At 32.3% G+C, this 11,196-nt stretch overlaps 1 long non-coding RNA gene across 1 annotated transcript; it reads right to left on the bottom strand.

The window, feature by feature from the left end:
• Positions 1 to 872: 872 nt before the first annotated feature.
• On the bottom strand, positions 873 to 5,148 carry LOC111703666 (uncharacterized). Its single transcript, XR_002765660.1, has 3 exons — positions 4,961 to 5,148; positions 4,006 to 4,138; positions 873 to 961 (listed from the first exon to the last, which is right to left on the bottom strand). It is a non-coding gene; the product is annotated as an uncharacterized LOC111703666 (long non-coding RNA).
• Positions 5,149 to 11,196: the final 6,048 nt, after the last annotated feature.

Raw genomic sequence — 11,196 nt, 5'->3', positions numbered from 1 at the left:
CCCCCCCCCCCCTTGATAAAATCCTGTATACGCCCATTACTTCCGCCCTCTCCCCAGTTGGCCGATTGCCATCACTAGGCCTGTATCACTTCCCCTGACTTTATATTATTCACACAAAATTATTTAGGCTATTCGAAATTATTAATTTCAAAAGAAATTTTTTTGTCTTAAACCAAAATTTCCGAAAATCTTAATTCGTGTCCATAATTCAACCAAACCAAAAAGTGGGAAGGCTGTGTTGAGTTGATTTTAATTAGAACAGTTTCAAGGCATTGAATAAAAAAATTAACAATTGAAAGTCGTTTTCCTATATCATGTTCATTTAGGCAAATACAGGTTATATTTGTTGGCAGGGTAATTCGATCCTCCTTCTCTTCACTGACTAGCAAATAAATAAACTTCAATGGGGGGGGGGGGGAGTGTAAGTTTCTTATGCCAATATTGAGAACATTGACATATCATGCTGAAACTTTTTTGTTTTAGCAAAAAATCTGCCAAATAACAAAAAAAAAAATTATTCGACAGATAACAAAAAAAATGGGGAAAAAATATTTTATTTCATAATTTGAAAAAATAAAACCTTTTTTACATTCCAATTAAATAAAAAAGCTCTTTTTTACATTCGAATTTTAGTGCGGCTTAAGGTTATGGGAGGAAAAAAAGTTGAATCAAAAGACTTGAGGTTTTTCATTCATAATAGTAATAAGTCACCTACTTCTGATAACCAAAGATCTCATAATAATTGAGATAAAACATTTTTTAATAAGATTTATTTTTTTACCTTCTAATATCCAATTGCGAAAAAAGATAACCAAAAAACGTAAATTCAGGAAATTTAACGACAAAATATTAGTTTATTGTTGATGCTTTCCTTGATGAATAAAAATATTTTTAAAATGGCGAAGTAAATCTTCACGAATATCAAGCCATTTACTGCTAGCATTTTCTTCATGGTCACTTCCTGAAACATTTTTTGTTTTGATTCTAACTCCTAAATATAAATTATTATTATTATTATTAACAATCAACCTACAGACAAAGTACAACGACCTATAGGTTGAAATACAATGAAAACAAGGTTGAGCTCCTCCATATGCCCTGGTCTATATGGGAGATATGGGACCTAGTGGTTCAGATCTGGCACAAATATAAATAAAGGTACTTTTGCAGTCGACCAAAGAAAATATTTTCATCATCGGCCTGTATACGGGTGTATACTATATCCTAGTTCTAATTTGAATTAAGAAACTAGCAAGTTATGGATCAAACGAATCAAGCAGGAAAAATTATTAAAAAACATTTGGTTTTAGAAGCACATTCAATAAAGTACCTAAAATGATCATACTTAACATACTTTATTACAAATGTGCATTGGGGAGGTGACTTCTGTCACTGGCCTAGACCTCGATGTCTCGATCACACTAAACTTGTGTCATAATCGGATATACATTTCCGCCCTTTGGTGGTTATTTTTGATGGGGTCTCAGCCTTGATTTCCACGGAATGGTGGTTGATCTTTTATTTATTTTATTTATTTATTTATTTATGGCAAAAAGTAAATTGAAAATATGTAAATAGTTTTTTAATGTTACAGGACTCCTCAGTAACATGACTGAAGCAAAATTTAATAACAAACAAGAAAGAATATAGATACAGGGCTCCAAAGAATAGTTCTGCCTCTGCAATTTGGCTAGCCGCAGAAAACATCCAAAAAATTCATCTATTTTTATTTTCAAAATTAGCCAAAGTATGATTGAAGGATGGACAATGAATGGACGATCAAGAAGAAAGAATGAAAAATAAGAAATATAGAAGTCTCTATACACTGTTTAAATTTCCCGGAGAGTAATACGTGTTATGCCCCCCCCCCCTTATTTAAGTTAAAAATGTTACAGGACTCCAAACATGAAATCTCCAGACTACCACGTACAAACATGGACCAGTAAATAACTAGTACCCCTACCTCAAAAAAAATATTGGGCTTTCTTTAAAAAACAATTTCAAGTAATAATGCATTTTCGTAAAAAAAAACTTAAGTATCCTTTAATCCGTGACTTGAGGCAGTTTATTTCCCTTTTCAACGGTTTAACCTTTACGAATACTTCTTTTACAGATCATAACTTAAACGGAGTGTTTGCGAAAAATGAAAGGGGGTGTAGACTTACGGCGAAATATAATCGCTTTTGATCGCTACAAATCTTACTTTTATCTATTTCGTCTATAAGGAGAAAATTGTTAAACACGACACATGCTGAGTAACGTAGCGTCCATGTAAATTTAGAAAGTTGCAATATTCAACTCGGGTCGTAAATAAATCAATTTAATTCAAAAAAAATCATTCAGATATTACAACCAATAGTCATTGATTATTTTTCGACGCATTCGTATATAGTAAATATTTCATAATATTTTCGATTAAAAAAAAATATATTTCGCTGGCGCTGGTTTTTCGAACATTCCCGGAAAATATGAAAATGTCATCTTCATTATCAAAAATCCTCGAAACAGGGATAAATGTTTTCAAAAGTAACTGTCAGATCATAAAAAATAGAAAGTATTCTGAAATATCAACTATATAGGAATGCGTTGAAAAATAATCGATGATTATTGGTTGTAATATCTGAATGATTTGTTTGGAATTAAATAGATTATTTTACGATCCGAGTCGGATGTCACAACTTTTTGAATTTGTATAAGTATAAGTATAAGTTGTTTTTAACAATTTTCTTTTCAAAGATGCAACAGATAGAAGTAAGATTAGTAGTATATTAAAAGCGCTTTTTTTTAGCAGTAAGCCTATATAATACCCCCTTTCATTTTTCGCGAACACTCCCTTTAATTGAATAATTTTCCTACGTGGATTTACAGTATATCAACGGGAAAGAAATAAAAATACTTAATTTAAAAAGTTTACACCATGGATATCGGAACTTATCAATATTCCTACTAAAAGTTTTGGATTCACTCCTAGTATAAGATTTTTGGACCCCCGCCCCCCCCCCCCCTCATATCCATTTTATACATGAACAAGATGAAAACAAATTTAAACAAACAAATTTTAATTTTTATTTCAGAATTATGTTAGTACAATTTCTGGGCCAAGCGCACTAGTCGACAGATAAGGTCCACTTCAACTATTTTCATCAAATTAGAAATTAAAGGGACTGTAAAAGAAAAATGAAAGGAGGTATAGGCTGAAAGCTAATCACTTTAGCTCTCGATCGCGACCCATGAAAGTTATATCTGATGTTCCTATCTCGAGAAATTGATATACAACTTTGTCAAATTTATACGAAAATCAATATATATACAATTTTGTATAAAAGTAGTGGGTTTAGATAGATCAAATTCAGCAAGTAAGCAACCAATCTGAAAACGATGATATCCCAGATAAAGCTAATTGTAACTTACGTTTACTCCAATTTCAATTTATATTTGTTATTTCTATTTTTAATAGATTTAATTCATAATATTATTTATAAGTCCGTATTGCTTAACCAGAAATTCCACCAATGGCAGTGCAGTAAAGTGGTCACGTGATACAGGCGGAGACACGTGACCAATATACTGCCGTGCCATTGGTGATGGTTCTGGTCACGTGATTTAAGTTTCAGATTTTCAAAATTTTACATATATGAACTTTCGCATAATTTTAAAACAGTTTTATACCAATTTCTCGAGACAGGAACATCAGATAAAACTTTCATGGGTCGCGATTAAGAGCTAAAGGAGTTAGCTTTCAGCCTATACCCCCTTTCATTTTTCCTTTACAGTCCCTTTAATGTATTATTTCAGGATTAGGTTGGTATAATTTCTGGGCCAAGCGCCGCACCTAAGACAGGTTATGGGGGCCGAGCGCCGCGGCTAAAATAGGCCGAGGGGCTGGGCGCTGCGGCCCCATGGCTCCAAATATGCGCTAAAATACTGTGTACAAAAAAATAGGGGGGTGGGGGCGGTCCAAAAATCATCTGGAATTTAAACGTAAATCGAAAGTATTCTACTTACCGAGATGGTCTGATAAATGCTCTAGAGATGATAAAATAGATCCGCAGCCACAGAAATAACAAGATTTATGATATAATAATCCTTCAGCATTTCTCTTTATCATCTCATCCAGGTCGGTCAAATCTACCATTTTCTAAATATATGAATAAGTAAATCAATCAGAGGTAGGAAATTGGTAATTTCCTAGTGTACGATTTTTAAAACCACCCCCCCCCCCCTCCTATCAATTTTGTACATGACCACTAATTTACAGCAAACTTATTATTATTTAATTTATTGTTTTAGGGTTAAGCTAATGAGGCTAGGTTAAGACAATATCTCGGCCTGTAGGAAATACCTACTCCATAACAATTTTACTCGAGACGTATCTTTCCGGGTCTTACTCGTTACCAACCTCAAACAGGACTAACTCTCCGATTCTAAATGCCAAACAGGCAATATCTCAACCAGGCTTGACTCTCCGGTTCTAAAGGACACACAGACAATTGAAATTATTACACAACCAATTTCTCAACCAGGCTTAACTCCATGGTTCTAAAGGACACACAGTATAAAGCTCTGATTCTATATTCAACCAGGACCAGCTCTAAATGTCACACAGGGACACAAGCATCCAATAATATAGGACTCAAGCTTAGACTCTTTACTTAACCAGGATCAGCTCTAAATGCCACAAGGACACAAGCATCCAATAGTATACGACAAAAGCCGTATCTCAACTCGTATATTTCAACGAGGAACCAAGCTATCTTTTAAGCTTTGTTCGATTCAATGCTAAATCAAATAGCTAAGATCTCAGGTCGTATGTTTCAACGAGAACCAAAGCTGTCTTCCAAGCTTACTTAAGCTTCTGATAACGTAATCAAAAGCAGAGTCACAATCAATTAACTTTATTCAAGAGCTTAGGTTACACGAGTTACACAGTTAATTATCGTTTTTAGCTTTAGGAAATTACCTAATTTTATTTATTTATGTTTTATTTTATAAATACATAAATAAGAGTCTCCAAAAAGCGTTTGATAGGAGAGACCCAAGTTAAAGATAAGTCATTTTGAGAACGTAATCCTGACAATTTAGCTTCATTCAATCCATTGAATTGAATTAAGTAATATAAGGCTGAGAGAAGTCAAAAACCACTTCTTATTTATAAAATAAAAAAATATCATGCCGCGTTCGCATAGTTTTAGATAGATAGATAGAGAGGATGGGGGGAACATCTCTTTTCTTAACATTCTTTAGATATTAACATCAACAAAACTTTACTTTTTTGATCTTTATTCGAAAACCAATATTTTCTGTATGATTGTTGAATTCAATGAATTAATATATATAAAACTTCAAACGTGAAACGATGCCATCAAAATTGCTCATTGACCCAAATTGTCTGTTCTAATTTTATGCAAAGACGACTCATCAAAAAGGGTATGTCGTTTTGGGCCCTGAAACTTCTGTATTCACGCACGTTACTAATTTTTCAAATTTATTCAATTTCGTTAAATTAAAAAAATTTACTTTTAAAACAATATTACTTCTTTAAAAAAAAAACTAAAATAAGTTCCCGGGTCCTAAATAGAGTACTAAGTTTCTGTTGGCAGTCTAGTTCGCAGGAAACATCTTGAGAGGTAGGGCGCACGAAAATCAGATGTAACGTTAAATAATCTCTCAAAAATATTTTTTTTTTTGGAAATACTGGTGCATGGATCGAATTTCAATTGTTTCAGTTGCCCAAAAGTAAGTGAACTGTGAATTTTGAATAGTTAAACAGCTGTGTACCTTCATTTCAATCTATCCCTACGTATATGGCCCGTTATATCAGATCAAATTTGACATATTTTCTTTGTTAACTCTCTATTTTGGATTACTTTGTTGCTCGTTGGTGATTTTTACACATGTAAGCAGTGAATTTAAAAGTTATAGTACATTTTACTCAAAAAGCATTTAATAATTTTCTTTTTCTTTTGCCGTAGAGATCTTTTGCTCTTCGTAAAACCGTGCGGTAATTTCCTAGATAACGGTTTTTTTTGACCCCCTCTTATCAAGTTTGTACAAGCATCTCATATTTAACACAAGGTTTTAGTTAGTTATGTTATGGATATATAATAGAATGGATATATCTTAGTCAAGGTTTGATGTAATTATTTCGCTGGGGTGTTATGGGTGCTATGGAAACGACTCAACACGGAATCGGACCCAAAAAACGGAAACCTCCTCAAAATGAATTTTTTGAGACTTTTCCTGTTTTTTCAAAAATAATCGGTAATTCCTCAAATCCAGTTTTTAGAGGAATTCCCTCTTTTTTTATCCGTTTCCCCTTTTTTTAGGTCTGATTCCGGTTTATCAGGGTCTTATATCTTTGAGGGATTTCCCAATATTTTTGATCCGTTTCCTCATTTTTTTGGTCCGTTTCCGGTTTTCAGAAAAAGTTGTAAATTCTCAGTTTTTTGGTTCCTTTCCCTCTTTTTTTGGGTCCGTTTCCTCTTTTCTTGGGTCCGTTTCCGGTTTTCAGAAAAAGTTGTAAATTCTCAGTTTTTTTTTGAAAACTGGAAAATTACCCAAAAATGAGGAAACAGACCCAAAAAAGAGGAAACATACCCAAAAAATGAGGAAACGGATCAACAAACTGAGAATTTGAAACTTTTTTTGAAAACCGGAAACGGACCCAAAAAAAGAGGAAACCAATCAACAAACTGAGAATTTACAACTTTTTCTGAAAATCGGAAACAGACCCAAAAAAAGAGGAAACAGAAACAAAATAGAGGAAACCGATCAACAAACTGAGAATTTACAACTTTTTCTGAAAATCGGAAACGGACCCCCTCCCCAAAAAAAAGGAAACGGACCCAAAAAAAGGGGAAACCGATTAACAAACGAGAGTTTAAAACTTTTTCTGAAAACCGGATACTGACCCAAGAAAAAAAATATTTAAGAAAAAGTTTAAATTTTTCAAGGTTAAAATTTTGTTGCGTAATTTCAGAAACGTTTCAAGGGATTTCGTGCAAATTTCAATATTTCGTTTTATTTCTTCAGGATTTCTTCAGATGCCTCTCTTTGGAACCATGGGTCGCGATTAAGAGCTAAAGGAGTTAGCTTTCAGCCTATACCCCCTTTCATTTTTCATTTACAGTCCCTTTAATTAGAGATAATAAATTATCTTTAAGTGAAAATAAATTTTTTTTTGTAAAATATCAACCCCCCCCCCCCCCAATAACTGAGGGTGGGTGAGGGATTCACAATGTTACCCTTCAAACTTTAGTAATATGTAGAAGATCGTTTATCTGGTTTGAATAGTGCATAATTCTGATGATATATAATTTTATTTGTAGCAGGTCACTCTTGTAGAAAAACCACAAATGAAAATAAACAGTTTTTAAAAGTAAAAACGTTGATAATTTGATCAGAAAAAGGTTTAAAAATCGCGAAGAACCGGAAATACCAGAGGGTCACTTGAAATTACGTCTGCAGTCCCTTTAAACATTTTATTCAATTTTGAGAGAATTTTTACTTAAAATTTCATGATTTTGGGTATAAAAGTTTCTTATTTGTTCCGAGGCAAATAAGTAACATTTTATACCGGCAAAGCAGGTTTCCCTTTCTATTTCGCGGATTTCAATACAAAAAAAATCGCACATTTTTATGAAACTTGAATTGAATTAATTCAAATATCCAACTGTCTTGTGTTATCATTTGGGAAGTAATGTTTTTTCTTAATTTTTTGTTTGTTTTCAGTTTAAATTCAAGATTTTTTATCACTTTCTACGTTCGTGATTAAAAATCTTGAATTTAACCCTTAACCAAACAAAAAAGTAAAAATCCCAGTTAAAAAACAAATTGTTCCGCATGATAACACAAACAGTTGCATAAATAGATATACATTATCGACAGAATTAAACCCCAAAAAAATTACATTTTTCAACAAAAAACGCAAAAATTTGTATTTTGGTCGCTTTTAAATTTTCTGACCCCCTCCCCCAAACCAACTTGCAATGTTTTTAAGTGAATATTATTGATCCTAGGACGTCTGAGATCCAGGCCTGACAGTTGGCATTTGGCCAACCTCCTCCTACAACACGCAATACAGGAAAACAAATTATAAGTTTTTTAGAATATTTTTTTAATTTTCCACATTTAATTTGATATTTTTTTCTAACTGTTTGTTCCTTTTATTTGCTACTCACTGATAAAGAAAGACGGTATTTGAGTAATGTTACATGTACGCATTATTATTGACCCATGTCCTATACTGTCGGGTGATACGTTTTCAGGGTTAATGACCCGGAAATTATAGACGTAGAAGATTTTTTTTCTCAGTGGTGTTTATTTTCTTGGAAAATTATTCTCCCCGGCCTCTCAATTGAGATAATTTTTTTTTAGAATTAACATATTATGTTTTTGCGAAGCGGGGTTGGGATTTTTAATTTTTTATCTATATTCCGGTTTTTTTCATGTATACAGCTGGTGTTTAAATAATGAGGTAAACTGAATACATATTAATTCAACGTCACATTTAATATGCATAACAAGAAAATGATGAACTAGTTTGTCTAACAAAATTAAAATGCAGTGAACACTTCTAATTTAAAATGTTTTGTGCAAAATTTCTTTTGAATCCTAAATCTTATGTGGAGGGAAGTGGTATCAAAATAGAATAAGAAGAAAAGGATTCACCGAAAAATCAAAACCTTTATTGGAATATAACATTAAACATGTGAATTAAGAGGGGTCTGAAAAGCAAGGTCGGCATGTGAAATAGCGTCCTATCCGGAATCCCCCTCCCTCTCCCTTATTAGGAACTGTCAGTACTGTTTAAAAGCCCATTTTAAAAAAATCGCAAGCGTTGGGAAGATTGTGGGTTATGATCTTTGAAATTTTGTAATTAATGTTTTGAATTGATTGGTTTCAGAAAGAAAGTAATTCATAAAACTGAAAGAAAAATAAATTAATCAAATAACACGTAAATTCAGTGAATCACGGAGTTTCTTTTATCAGTTAAGAATTTGTTGAATAAATATTAGTTTATGTTTGCGACATTCTGTTTAAAAAGAATTAATCCAGAAAATAATTTATTTTTTTAAGATTGTGGAAATCTTAATAAATTGCTAAATTTTTACTTTTTTGTTAATTTTTATTTTCTCGAATCAAAATATTTTTGTTTAAAACAGTTTTTTTTTATCATATTCATTTTCAAAAATGTTTTGCCCTTTTTTATAATATTTTTAAAAATGTTTTGTTCTTTATATAACTTAAGTTACATTATGACTTTCCTTTCAGCCTTCATCTAAGTAAATAAACTGGAAAAACTCTTGACTGATGCTTTTAACTACGCAGGCTGTGTTTTTTATTTTGAACAAATTTGATTAAGAAATGGGCAAGGCTTAACAATTTGAAAGTAAGGTTTGGTGTCATTTCCAAATTTGAAATCACTCAATCTTAATTTGTCCCTTCCCCCTTTTTCTAAACGAGCTGGGTACTATATTCAAATTATAATTCAATGAAAAAAAGAATTTGGTTCAGTGTCTTTTCCGATTGAATGGAATGGATAATTATATAATGACCGATACTCAATGAAGTTATGTCGTGTCACCCCCCCGGCCCCCACTTGAATTTGTTTTTGGGGGGGTTAAAAGGGATGAAACAAGCAAATGATAACCTGCCTTTTTGATAAAAAATATGCACTCCAGAGATATTATCTGCAAGTTGTCCATAAAATTTCAGAGTGCACATATTAAAGTTCAAATTTCCATAATATGTTAAACATAAAAATAAAGCCTGAGAAGTGCAGTTCATAATGCAGTGTATGATTCAGTGAGAGGTTTAGTACATTATATCTTTAAAAACTCTGTTACACTCTGCAAAGATAAAAAAATCGTCTACAAACCAAAATCTTAAACAATATTCCACAAAATGAAAATTACCAATATAGCTTTTTAACTTAATGTTCGTCATTGTATCAATATTTCTGAGAAATAGGATTGAGCTAGTACCAAGCTCTTAATGACGTATACTTCCAAACTTTTCCACAACTTTACACTAGCTTCAATACAATTCATAATATTATATTCTAACCCCGTATTTTTACATTTGGAAAGATATTGTCAACGTTATTTTACTTAATATTTTATTTTGACATATCTAATGTGATTAAAATTGCCTCATCTGAGTTTTAGGCACGGAGCGGAAACGTCATGTATGTGTGTCTGTACCGAAAGAGTTTGTGTAAGTAATACCGAACCGAAGACATGTACTGTAGGTGTAATACAGTACATGAGAATCTCGGTATTTGTACAGTCTGGGAGAGTGCATTTGTTTATTGTTATTTGTTTACTGAAAAATAAGTTTATTATGCATGTAATAAATGATTTGTATATTTAAGTCAACGCTATCAGCCAAATTTTCGTGCAAAGAATATAATTTGATTAAAGTTTACAATAAACTACTCGATATTCAAGCTTAATTATAATTGACGACATTGTTCTGCAATTTCCTTGACTGTATTCATGTTGTGTGTCTGTACCAAAAGAGTGTGCGTGTGTGATAACGAACTCGCTTGCAAAGCAGTGCGACTGGCTTTCTCATGCCAGATCAGCGTCATTTCCCTTCCCTTCATTCTTATTATCTGGTTTTAGGCCTGAAATTTGACCTTTTTCTTCTTTGTCCAATTCCGCGAGTCGCTTTCTTGAATTTAATTAATACAAACTTAAATATCTGGAACTCCTAATGACAAAATATTGAAATATATTTTTTACGAATATTATTTTAGACGAAGGATTTCATTAAGACATTACCGTGATTAATGAGTTAAAAAAAAATAATTTCTGAATTATCTTGCGGAATTGATAAAACTGGTTCTCGAAACTTCTGCGGTTTTTTTTATAGGTTTGTTTAATTTGCTAACATTGGGTTAAAACGATTCTTGTTTTATTAAGGGGACTGTAATAGTAAATTCAAGTGGCCTTCCATTCAAAGATGGCAATGACTTGCGCATTTCTACTCTAAAGGAAAACTTATAGGATTTATTAGAATTTAATACTTTTCAAGTTAATGACCAGGTTTAAGGGTACTATTGTGAATATTGGAGGGTCACTTAAAATTATGCTTACAGTCCCTTTAAGTTTTTACCCCTTGACGCTGCTTCTAAAATTCGGGAATCTGCTTTCCGTCAAAACTTAAAAATTATCTTTTTAATTGTTTTTT

Source organism: Eurytemora carolleeae, unplaced genomic scaffold, assembly GCF_000591075.1.
Source record: "Eurytemora carolleeae unplaced genomic scaffold, Eaff_2.0 scaffold567, whole genome shotgun sequence".
NCBI classification, from domain to species: domain Eukaryota; kingdom Metazoa; phylum Arthropoda; class Copepoda; order Calanoida; family Temoridae; genus Eurytemora; species Eurytemora carolleeae.
This window is presented reverse-complemented; position numbering and strand designations above follow the sequence as displayed.